The sequence below is a fragment of the Cyprinodon tularosa genome, unplaced genomic scaffold (genome assembly GCF_016077235.1).
Source record: "Cyprinodon tularosa strain WSP-4 unplaced genomic scaffold, ASM1607723v1 ctg52, whole genome shotgun sequence".
Lineage (NCBI taxonomy): Eukaryota > Metazoa > Chordata > Actinopteri > Cyprinodontiformes > Cyprinodontidae > Cyprinodon > Cyprinodon tularosa.
In genome coordinates this window covers 2,221,678-2,231,048 of record NW_024039252.1, presented here as the reverse complement: position 1 = coordinate 2,231,048, position 9,371 = coordinate 2,221,678, and the positions used below count along the sequence as shown (strand labels likewise).

General features: G+C 34.7%; 1 long non-coding RNA gene across 1 annotated transcript; it reads left to right on the top strand.

The window, feature by feature from the left end:
• The first annotated feature begins 829 nt into the window (after window positions 1-829).
• LOC119795718 lies at window positions 830-9,012 on the top strand. Its single transcript, XR_005282360.1, has 3 exons — window positions 830-1,056; window positions 2,697-2,772; window positions 7,350-9,012. It is a non-coding gene; the product is annotated as an uncharacterized LOC119795718 (long non-coding RNA).
• The last annotated feature ends 359 nt before the right edge of the window (window positions 9,013-9,371 follow it).

The window sequence follows — 9,371 nt, the reverse complement described above, 5'->3', positions numbered from 1 at the left end:
TGTACAACATGCAGGTGGAGAAGAAAGACAGATGAGGCAAATACACTTTCTTCGAAGCTCTGTAATCAGTTTAAGATCTAATCAGATTGTGACAAACAAGAAACTATGAGCTATAAATGATCTCTTGAGCATAGAGTGCAAAAAGATTCTGCCAATGTGCATGCTTTTTTCATTCTTTAAAAATACTGAATTCAAGGATATTTATTTATTTTATGTTAAAAGTTATTTTAAAAATGGAAAAGAGATATGAAATATAAGTTGGCCTCAATGAAAAACACAAACAAACTTTAAAGAGTCTGAATTCATAAAATTCAAAAAGCTATCCATTCATAGATTGTTTTGTTGTTTTTATTTAATTTTAGATATTTATGTTTTTCTACATTTTTCTTTTTTTTTCCTTTTGAAAAACTAAATGGAAACATGTCTTTCAGGTTTATAGAGGTTGCTTTTTCTCTATATTTCTCTACATCTAGGTGTTATTAAAAAAAACATTTTCAATATTAGAGTAGAATGCTAAAAGTCTTAAAAAATAAAAGTTTTAAAATGAACTTTTAAGCTGTATGACTTATTTTCATCCAAATTTTACAGTCTCCCAGCTGATAGTAGAAATTAAGAGTAAAAACAGCCAGAAATACATTAATCAGCCAAATCTCACTGATTGGCGTTAGATTCAGAGGCATTACTCAGCACAATTCACAGGCCTCAGCAGCCCCTATCGATACTTCTTGACATACAGATAGGTGGCAGCAGAGAGCTTTGAGGCCACAACAACTGATGCCAGTGTGGCCTGTGAAGCGTCCACTATTGCACATTTTAATTGTGCAATAGTGGACGCTTCACAGGCCACACCAGCATCAGTTGTTGTGGCCTCAAAGCTCTCACTATTGCACAATTAAGATGTGCAATAGTGGACGCTGCACAGGCCACACTGGCATCATTTGTTGTGCAGTGTCCACTATTGCATATTTAAAATGTGTCTTTTATTCCATGCCATCTCTTTCTTGGTGACTTTTTTCAGGACAGCCACAGAGGTGACACATAAAGATAAAAAACAAGGTAAGAAAGGAGAAGGACAAACATGCTGCCAGATGACGCTGTGAGTAATTATGTTAGTTATGCATGATATCCAAGGAAGGTTGTGTCCAAATCCAAATAGTACTCTAAGTTCAGCCACTGAAGTGATACATTTTAAAAATGGATTTATCAGCTTAATCATACATGATCTTAATTTTGCATTTGCAGCGTTGAAGACTACTCCTAGAGTGGTGTCAGCGTTTATGCTCAGGGGAGTGATTTAAGACAGCATAGCATGCTCATCATGCCCCACGTCAGACTGTTTCAGTTTGCTTTCAGAGTGTATGTAAACAAATAAAAAGCCAAAGAGTTTTTAATTAGCTGCAGGACAGATAATGTCAGCATGTATTGTCAGTTATTACACAGTAACCAGGTATTACTCTAAATATTTGGAGCGTTGCACGGTAAAAACCTGCAGTTTGGGATCATAGGTTGTTTTTTTTCCTCTGGGGTTTGGCAGAATTGCTAAGTGCCATTTTTACAATGAAAACTGCAATTAATAAAGATCAATTTAGAAAAAAATAAATGAGGTTATGAAATCTGCCATTATTGAGCAGAGCCAATCTTTATTGTGTCACTGCTCACCGTATGTCTGGAACCTTGAACAAATGTTAAGGGTTACCTATAGGTTACAGAATTTAATCCAAATCACTGAGCTGCTTTATGACAGCGACAAGTGGCGGATCATTGTTTTTTTTAGTTTTTGCGTTGTCATGTCTTCAGTTTTCGTCCAACCAAGCTTGAGGAAGTGAAGAATAGAGATCTCATGACTTTGACTTGTTTTCTTTGTGTTTTTTATTTTTTTAATATTATTTGGTTATATTGTGCCAAGCTACATAATAAATATCATGCTGCTTCTGACATTTTTATTTTAAAACACAGAAATGTATATTTTTACTGTTTCACAAATTTTTTATTTTTTTCAAAATATAGAATGAATGCATAGTATATAATGAAACATTAGAGGGGACATATACTGCATTCTTTTGTGCCTTAATAAGTAACTGCCGTTAAATAAATTGATTTTGAAGAGAATTACGCTTTCTTTTTAAAACTCTTCTCATAACCTTAAAAATCTTGCAATCTGTGCCATGAAGAGTCTTTTTTTTAACGATGTGACTGTGTGAGGGCTTTTCTGGCACCAATGGGACTATTGTTTATTTAAAGCCCGCCAAATGATCAGGCTGCAGCCCACAGCTTCCAATGCTTAAAGCTTAATAGGAAAATAACAGTATCCTCTTCTTTTGTGACAGATGATTTTAAACTTCAAATGTTTGCTACTGTTTTATTGTATTTGAATTAATTCTTTTCACTTTTGTTTTTATCTAATTCTTGCTATATAATATAAAAACTATAAATCAGTATGTTCTTTTTATCATATAATTATCTTTTGTCTGATCACATTCTCTTTGGTTTGACGCATATAAATACTTTTTGAGAAATGTTTGTAATATTCATGTTTAGACCACCCGGAAGCTGTAGATTTTATTGGGAAAACTATATAGACCTCAGCGTTTTAATTCTATACTTGCTGATCTAGCACAGGAATAGCATTTCTTTCCATGCAAAATGTTTGAGTGTAATCTTCTCCTGACATTTGCCTGTGTTTTTACAAAAAACAGGCACACGAATTTGAATTTGATGTGGCCTCAGGAAACACCCCAGATTGCTTTGAGCATACAGGAGCTTGTATGAGAGGTGCGTGCCTTGTTAGCGCTGCAGCGTTCATTCAAAATAACTCCAACTGTGTTGCAAAGGTTTGGAATTATAGGCCTTTAGCATGTTTTGTTTTCCCTTTAAAGCAAAGCAGATTGTGTTTTAATAACTACGATAGATCGCTTCACCATAAAAGAAATAAAGAAACAGGAAGGCCAAAATATATATTAAGGTGAGAAGTGTTTTCAACTTTAAAATTTCATTTTAATTATTTTTTATTAAGGTGTTTTAATGCCTACTCTGAATTAATTTGTCCTTTATATACTCTATTCTAAAGTCTTATGTGTATTAAGTATTTAGATTATCTTTAAATAATCAATCATATTCATCAACTTCATCAAATTCAGTTTATCCAAATATTAGGTGGATTGTTTATATTAATGTAAAATAGCAAAATAAACTAGCAAGTGATCCTTAAAGCCTTTAGTTAATTTTTGCAGTGATTGGCTGAAAGTAAACAAAAGTGAGGAAACATACTAATATATTTGTTGCAGTTAATTATTATAGTTGTTTCTGGAAAACAAACAACAATAAGAAATTATTGCAAACAATCAATCAACATTTTGTTTTTTTGATAATCATCTAAATACAAATATTAAGCCTTTTAGTGTCATTTTTTTATCATCATACTCAAACCATTCAAAAACTAGAGATCATGAGGACAGTTGGTTGAATGAAATGAAATAGGAAAAGCAAAGATGAACTTATTTACTTTCCTCATGATTAAAGTCTCATTATCAACACTTTAAATAAGGGCTAATATACATTTTTCACTGATTGCTTTCATACTTTGGTATAACAGCTTATTTTGATATAACAGCTTATATTGATAAACACTACATCAATATACAGGTACTGGTCATAAAATTAGAATATCATGAAAAAGTAGATTGATTTCAGTAATTCCATTTAAAAAGTGAAACTTGTATATTATATTCATACATTACATACAAACTCATATATTTCAGATGTTTATTTTGTTTAATTTTGATGATTACAAATGACAACAAATGAAAATCTCAAATTCATCATATCAGAAAATTAGAATATTACTGAAGACCAATAAAAACAAAGGATTTATAGAAATGTTGGCCAACTGAAAAGTATGAACATGAAAAGTATGAGCATGTACAGCACTCAGTATTTAGTTGGGCCTCCTTTGGCCTGTATTACTGCAGCAATGCGGCGTGGCATGGAGTCGATCAGTCTGTGGCACTGCTCAGGTGTTATGATAGCCCAGGTTGCTCTAATAGTGGCTTTTAGCTCTTCTGAATTGTTGGGTCTGGTGTATTGCATCTTCTTCTTCACAATACCCCATAGATTTTCTATGGGGTTAAGGTCAGGAGAGTTTGCTGGCCAATTAAGAACAGGGATACCATGGTCCTTCAACCAGGTACTGGTAGCTTTGGCACTGTGTGCAGGTGCCAAGTCCTGTTGGAAAATGAAATCTGCATCTCCAAAAAGTTGGTCAGCTGCAGGAAGCATGAAGTGCTCTAAAACTTCCTGGTATGTGGCTGCGTTGACCCTGGACCTCAGAAAACACAATGGACCAACACCAGCAGATGACATGGCACCCCAAACCATCACTGACTGTGGAAACTTTACACTGGACTTCAAGCAACGTGGATGAAGTGCCTCTCTTCTTTTCCTCCAGACTCTGGGACCTTGATTTCCAAAGGAAATGCAAAATTTACTTTCATCAGAGAACATGACTTTGGACCACTCACCAGCAGTCCAGTCCTGTTTCTCTTTAGCCCAGGCAAGACGCTTCTGACGCTGTCTGTGGTTCAAGAGTGGCTTGACACAAGGAATGCGACAGCAGAAACCCATGTCTTTCATACGTCTGTGTGTGGTGGTTCTTGAAGCACTCACTCCAGCTGCAGTCCACTCTTTGTGAATCTCCCCCACATTTTTGAATGGGTTTTGTTTCACAATCCTCTCCAGGGTGCGGTTATCTCTCTTGCTTGTACACTTTTTTCGACCACATCTTTTCCTTCCCTTCGCCTCTCTATTAATGTGCTTGGACACTGAGCTCTGTGAACAGCCAGCCTCTTTAGCGATGACCTTTTGTGTCTTGCCCTCCTTGTGCAAGGTGTCGATGGTCGTCTTTTGGACAACTGTCAAGTCAGCAGTCTTCCCCATGATTGTGTAGCCTATAGAACTAGACTGAAAGACCATTTAAAGGCTTTTGCAGGTGGTTTGAGTTAATTAGCTGATTAGAGTGTGGCACCAGGGGCCATCAATTTTGAACCTTTTCACAATATTCTAATTTTCTGATATGATGAATTTGAGATTTTCATTTGTTGTCATTTGTAATCATCAAAATTAAACAAAATAAACATCTGAAATATATGAGTTTGTATGTAATGTATGAATATAATATACAAGTTTCACTTTTTAAATGGAATTACTGAAATCAATCTACTTTTTCATGATATTCTAATTTTATGACCAGCACCTGTAATACTATCTTCTCCACCTGAACAAAACTGTACATAACTAAATAAGTCTATTTATGAAATAATATAAAGAGGATTTTTGACACCATGTGTTTTAGCTTTGTTTAAACTTTTTGTTGTATTTGATTGTCACTTGAATTAGTACAAATAAGAAATAAATCAAAGAACAGTATTTCTGATACATTAGATCTTATAATTCTAATTATATGAGTTATTATTTTTGAAAACATTAGTAAAGAAAACAAAAATAGGTTTACTAAAAGATTTAGCAAGTATGTATTTTTTTGTTTTAAATTGACACATTTGAAAAGTATTTGGTAAACTCTCTCATAGATAGCATGTATACAGTACTATGTGCAATTAAATTGTTTAAATTCTAATTCTGAATTTGATTAAATAAACAAATTGTTTCAATGATAAAAAAAATTAATCTGGGAAGGTGTTGACACATTCTTGTACGCAGATTCAATTTGCATGTGGTGGTGTGTGTGTGCTGGTTTCCTCAAGTGTCAGAAATAATTAGATAAATGAGGAGTGAAGGGCTGGACAGGCTCTGTCAGTGGGGTTGAATTTACAACTGCATAGCAAAGCATCTACGACACTGGCAGACTAAACAGAGACCACACCGGGTTTACAGTAACACACACCTCACACTTGTCTTCATATAGTTCTGACCTCTAGATATTACATAAAAGTAAGAAAATACAAAAGTGTTCTTTTTTTTTTTTAGATAGGCTGATAGTCGTACTTTGTAGGATTGGTTGCAATATGTTTTTTTTAAAGACAAGAAAGGAGCAGGCATAGTCACTAAATCTGATCTGCAAACAATGCACACCTCAGTTAAAGGCCAGGGTTTTGTGAATTTATAAGCTTGGACTGAAGAATCATTACAAAACCATGAAATTTCTTTAATGTGTAGAGCATATTAGAATTAAAATTTTCAGTTTGTCCCAGCTAGACCATTCCAAAATTATGATTTAATTCCAATGAACTCATTTATCTTTTTTATTTAAATTAATGTTTGAATTCTAAAAGTCCTGACGTATTGTCCGTTTTTCCAGGAGACATCCAAAGACTTATTGAATAACTGACAATTAAATACATTTTTATCTAATTTTAGAAAAAGACCCTAATGCCATTACCAAAATACTAAATATTACTGGATTACTAAATAAAGTTTGTTTAAAAAAAAAAAAAAGCATAATTGTTGTAACAAAAGTAACTTATTTATAATGAAGGAAGCTTGTTAGTATTTATTATAGATATACTATTGTATTATTTTGTTTGTATTACATAAAAAAAACATGAATAACAATGACACTGAAAAACATATAGGCACATGGAAAAATCTATCTATCTATCTATCTATCTATCTATCTATCTATCTATCTATCTATCTATCTATCTATCTATCTATCTATCTATCTATCTATCTATCTATCTATCTATCTATCTATCTATCTATCTATCTATCTATCTATCTATCTATCTATCTATCTATCTATCTATCTATCTATCTATCTATCTATCTATCTATCTATCTATCTATCTATCTATCTATCTATCTATCTATCTATCTATCTATCTATCTATCTATCTATCTATCTATCTATCTATCTATCTATCTATCTATCTATCTATCTATCTATCTATCTATCTATCTATCTATCTATCTATCTATCTATCTATCTATCTATCTATCAAATCTATCAGTATGTCAATATGTCTGTATGTTTGTGGGTACATTTGTATGATTGTATGTGATCTCTTGGTACATATATTTGTATCCAGAGGTAAAAAAAAACTCCAGAGAAGCATTAATGAAATACACTTAAGAGATATATGGATCGTGTTTTTTGTTGTTGTTTATTTTTTACTTTTCCTGACTCACACCTTAGTAAAATGAGATGTTATGTGATATGTGATCCTTTACACTGCTATGTGAAGTACAGATTTTATGGAAATATGCAGAAAAGTATCGGGAAAAAAAAAAAAAACTAAAAACGGGAAAGGGTTTCTACTCTGTGACCACTGATTCATAGAAGACCTCTACGCTTGAACTTTTTAAGTGAAACTTTTTTCCCCTGTAATTGCTGTCAGGTCTCTGGGTGCTCAGTGCAACCAAAACCAGCTCTTTTTGGAGTGAAGTGACTTCTCTGGAACACGCTTTGTACTCGGTGACATGGAAGACTGGGCCTGGATGACGTTCTTCACTCCCCTCTCTTCAGCTTTGTTTTGACTAGCGTGCCAACTCTATGACACCAAAGGAGCATACCAAGCAGGAGATGCCTTTGAAAGGACAGATGTTCCTTAGCTTAACCTGCCTCCTGCCCAAACTGCTACTCTCCTTCTCTGTTGTATATTTGTTCTTGCTCTATAAATAATCAACTGTTGTAAGTCACATAAAAAATGTAACTGATGTTCTGCTGACCTCTGAGCCCCATGTCTTTGGGAGAAAAAGAGGAAACTTTGGCAGGAGAAAGGTTGACTGACTAGGTCATGGTAAATGATTTTGAGCAAAAGGGCAAATGGAATGAACACCTCTCTGTTCTAGTAAGGACTACAGTAGGTGTCTGGTTTAGCTGTCCTCCATAAAGAAGCATTTTTGATTAAATATGATCGATGAAGTATGATGATCTCCTGCTTTGACATGACAATCTGGTGACTAATAAAAAAAACCCAACTACATTTTGTTAATTGTCTCACAAATAAAAATAAGAAATACTGCAACTCTTTAATACAACATGCATATTAGAGTCCAATTAAAAAGTCTTTTTACAAGATTTGTGGGGTTGCAGAGCGTTTGCCCTCTTGCTGTGGCTACAGGGATGAATGGGTGATTGTTCGTTGGCCCTTGTGATAGCTCTCCTGGGGCCCATCAATTCACCGAGGCTCCTGAAACATCAGGTCATGGCTAACTCTTGCTCAGAGGCTGCAGCTCGTCCACACACGAGCTGATTATGCCCTAGCTATAGCTCAGGACCTCCAGGGTGCACAGCTGGGTCCCTTAAAAAAAGCCTAGCTGAACGGTTTTAGAAACACTCCAGCTCCTCTTACCAAGTACTCACTCTCCACCGAGAACACTCAGAACACTGCAGATATCAAATATTGTTTTTTTGTCTGTTCTCTTTTGCTTGCCAAAGCCGCTGGAAACCGTATTAAAGTATGTGTTCCATATTCTTAACTAACAGACCTAGAATTCTTTCCAAAATTTCCATCTTGTTTCTACTTTCCTGCTGGTAGTTTTTTTTTTCCTTCACAGCTCCACTTTTACCTTCTCTTCCAAACTTTGCTCACACACATCTTAATTTTCTCTCTTTTCCCTCCCGCAGCACTGCTATCATGTTGTATCAATTACAGCTGACCGCCAGTCAGGTGGGTCTGCAGGAGATTTCAGATCACATAGAGGCGAACAGATTGCTCTGTGCCTCCACCCTACTCTAAAGACTACTACCTCAGGCCCTGCTGAGGTCTAGTCCTGGGCAGCACACAGAGACACCTGGCCAAACCACAGAAACTCTTCCAACTGCAGACTGCCTGATGCTCACCATGGAGAGAATTCAGGCCAAAGGTGGAGGAATTCACCAAGCGCTACTGCACTATCTTTGACATTTCTCTGGGTTTGAATTTATTTTTTATTGCTTTGCAAAAAGTATTTCTAAGCCTTAAAAATGTTTTCCCAATGTATCATGGCAACAAGTTTAAGGTATTCTAATAGGACTGTATGTAGCAAAGTAACACAAAGTTTTCACATCAAAAGAATGATTTAAAAATCTGATTTTATGAGGATTTCTTGTTTCTGCAAAAGAAAAAAAAAAAAAAAAAAAAAAAAAAAAAACCTATAGCAGGATGCTGCCACTACATTTAATCAAAGCTATAGTTTTTTGGAGGACTATGGACAGTGTTAATTTTTTCAACATTGGTGTATTCTTGTACATTATTCCTAAAGATGTAGTGTTACATTAATAATATTAATAATATAATTAATTGTATATCTAAACTTCAGATCTCTGAAGCGTTGCTTCCCTTTGCCTAAATTTAAGTTTAAGCATAAGCATACAGTATCATGGTAGGCATACACTGTGCCATACTGTTTCTGTTTCCAGATGATGAATTAAACAG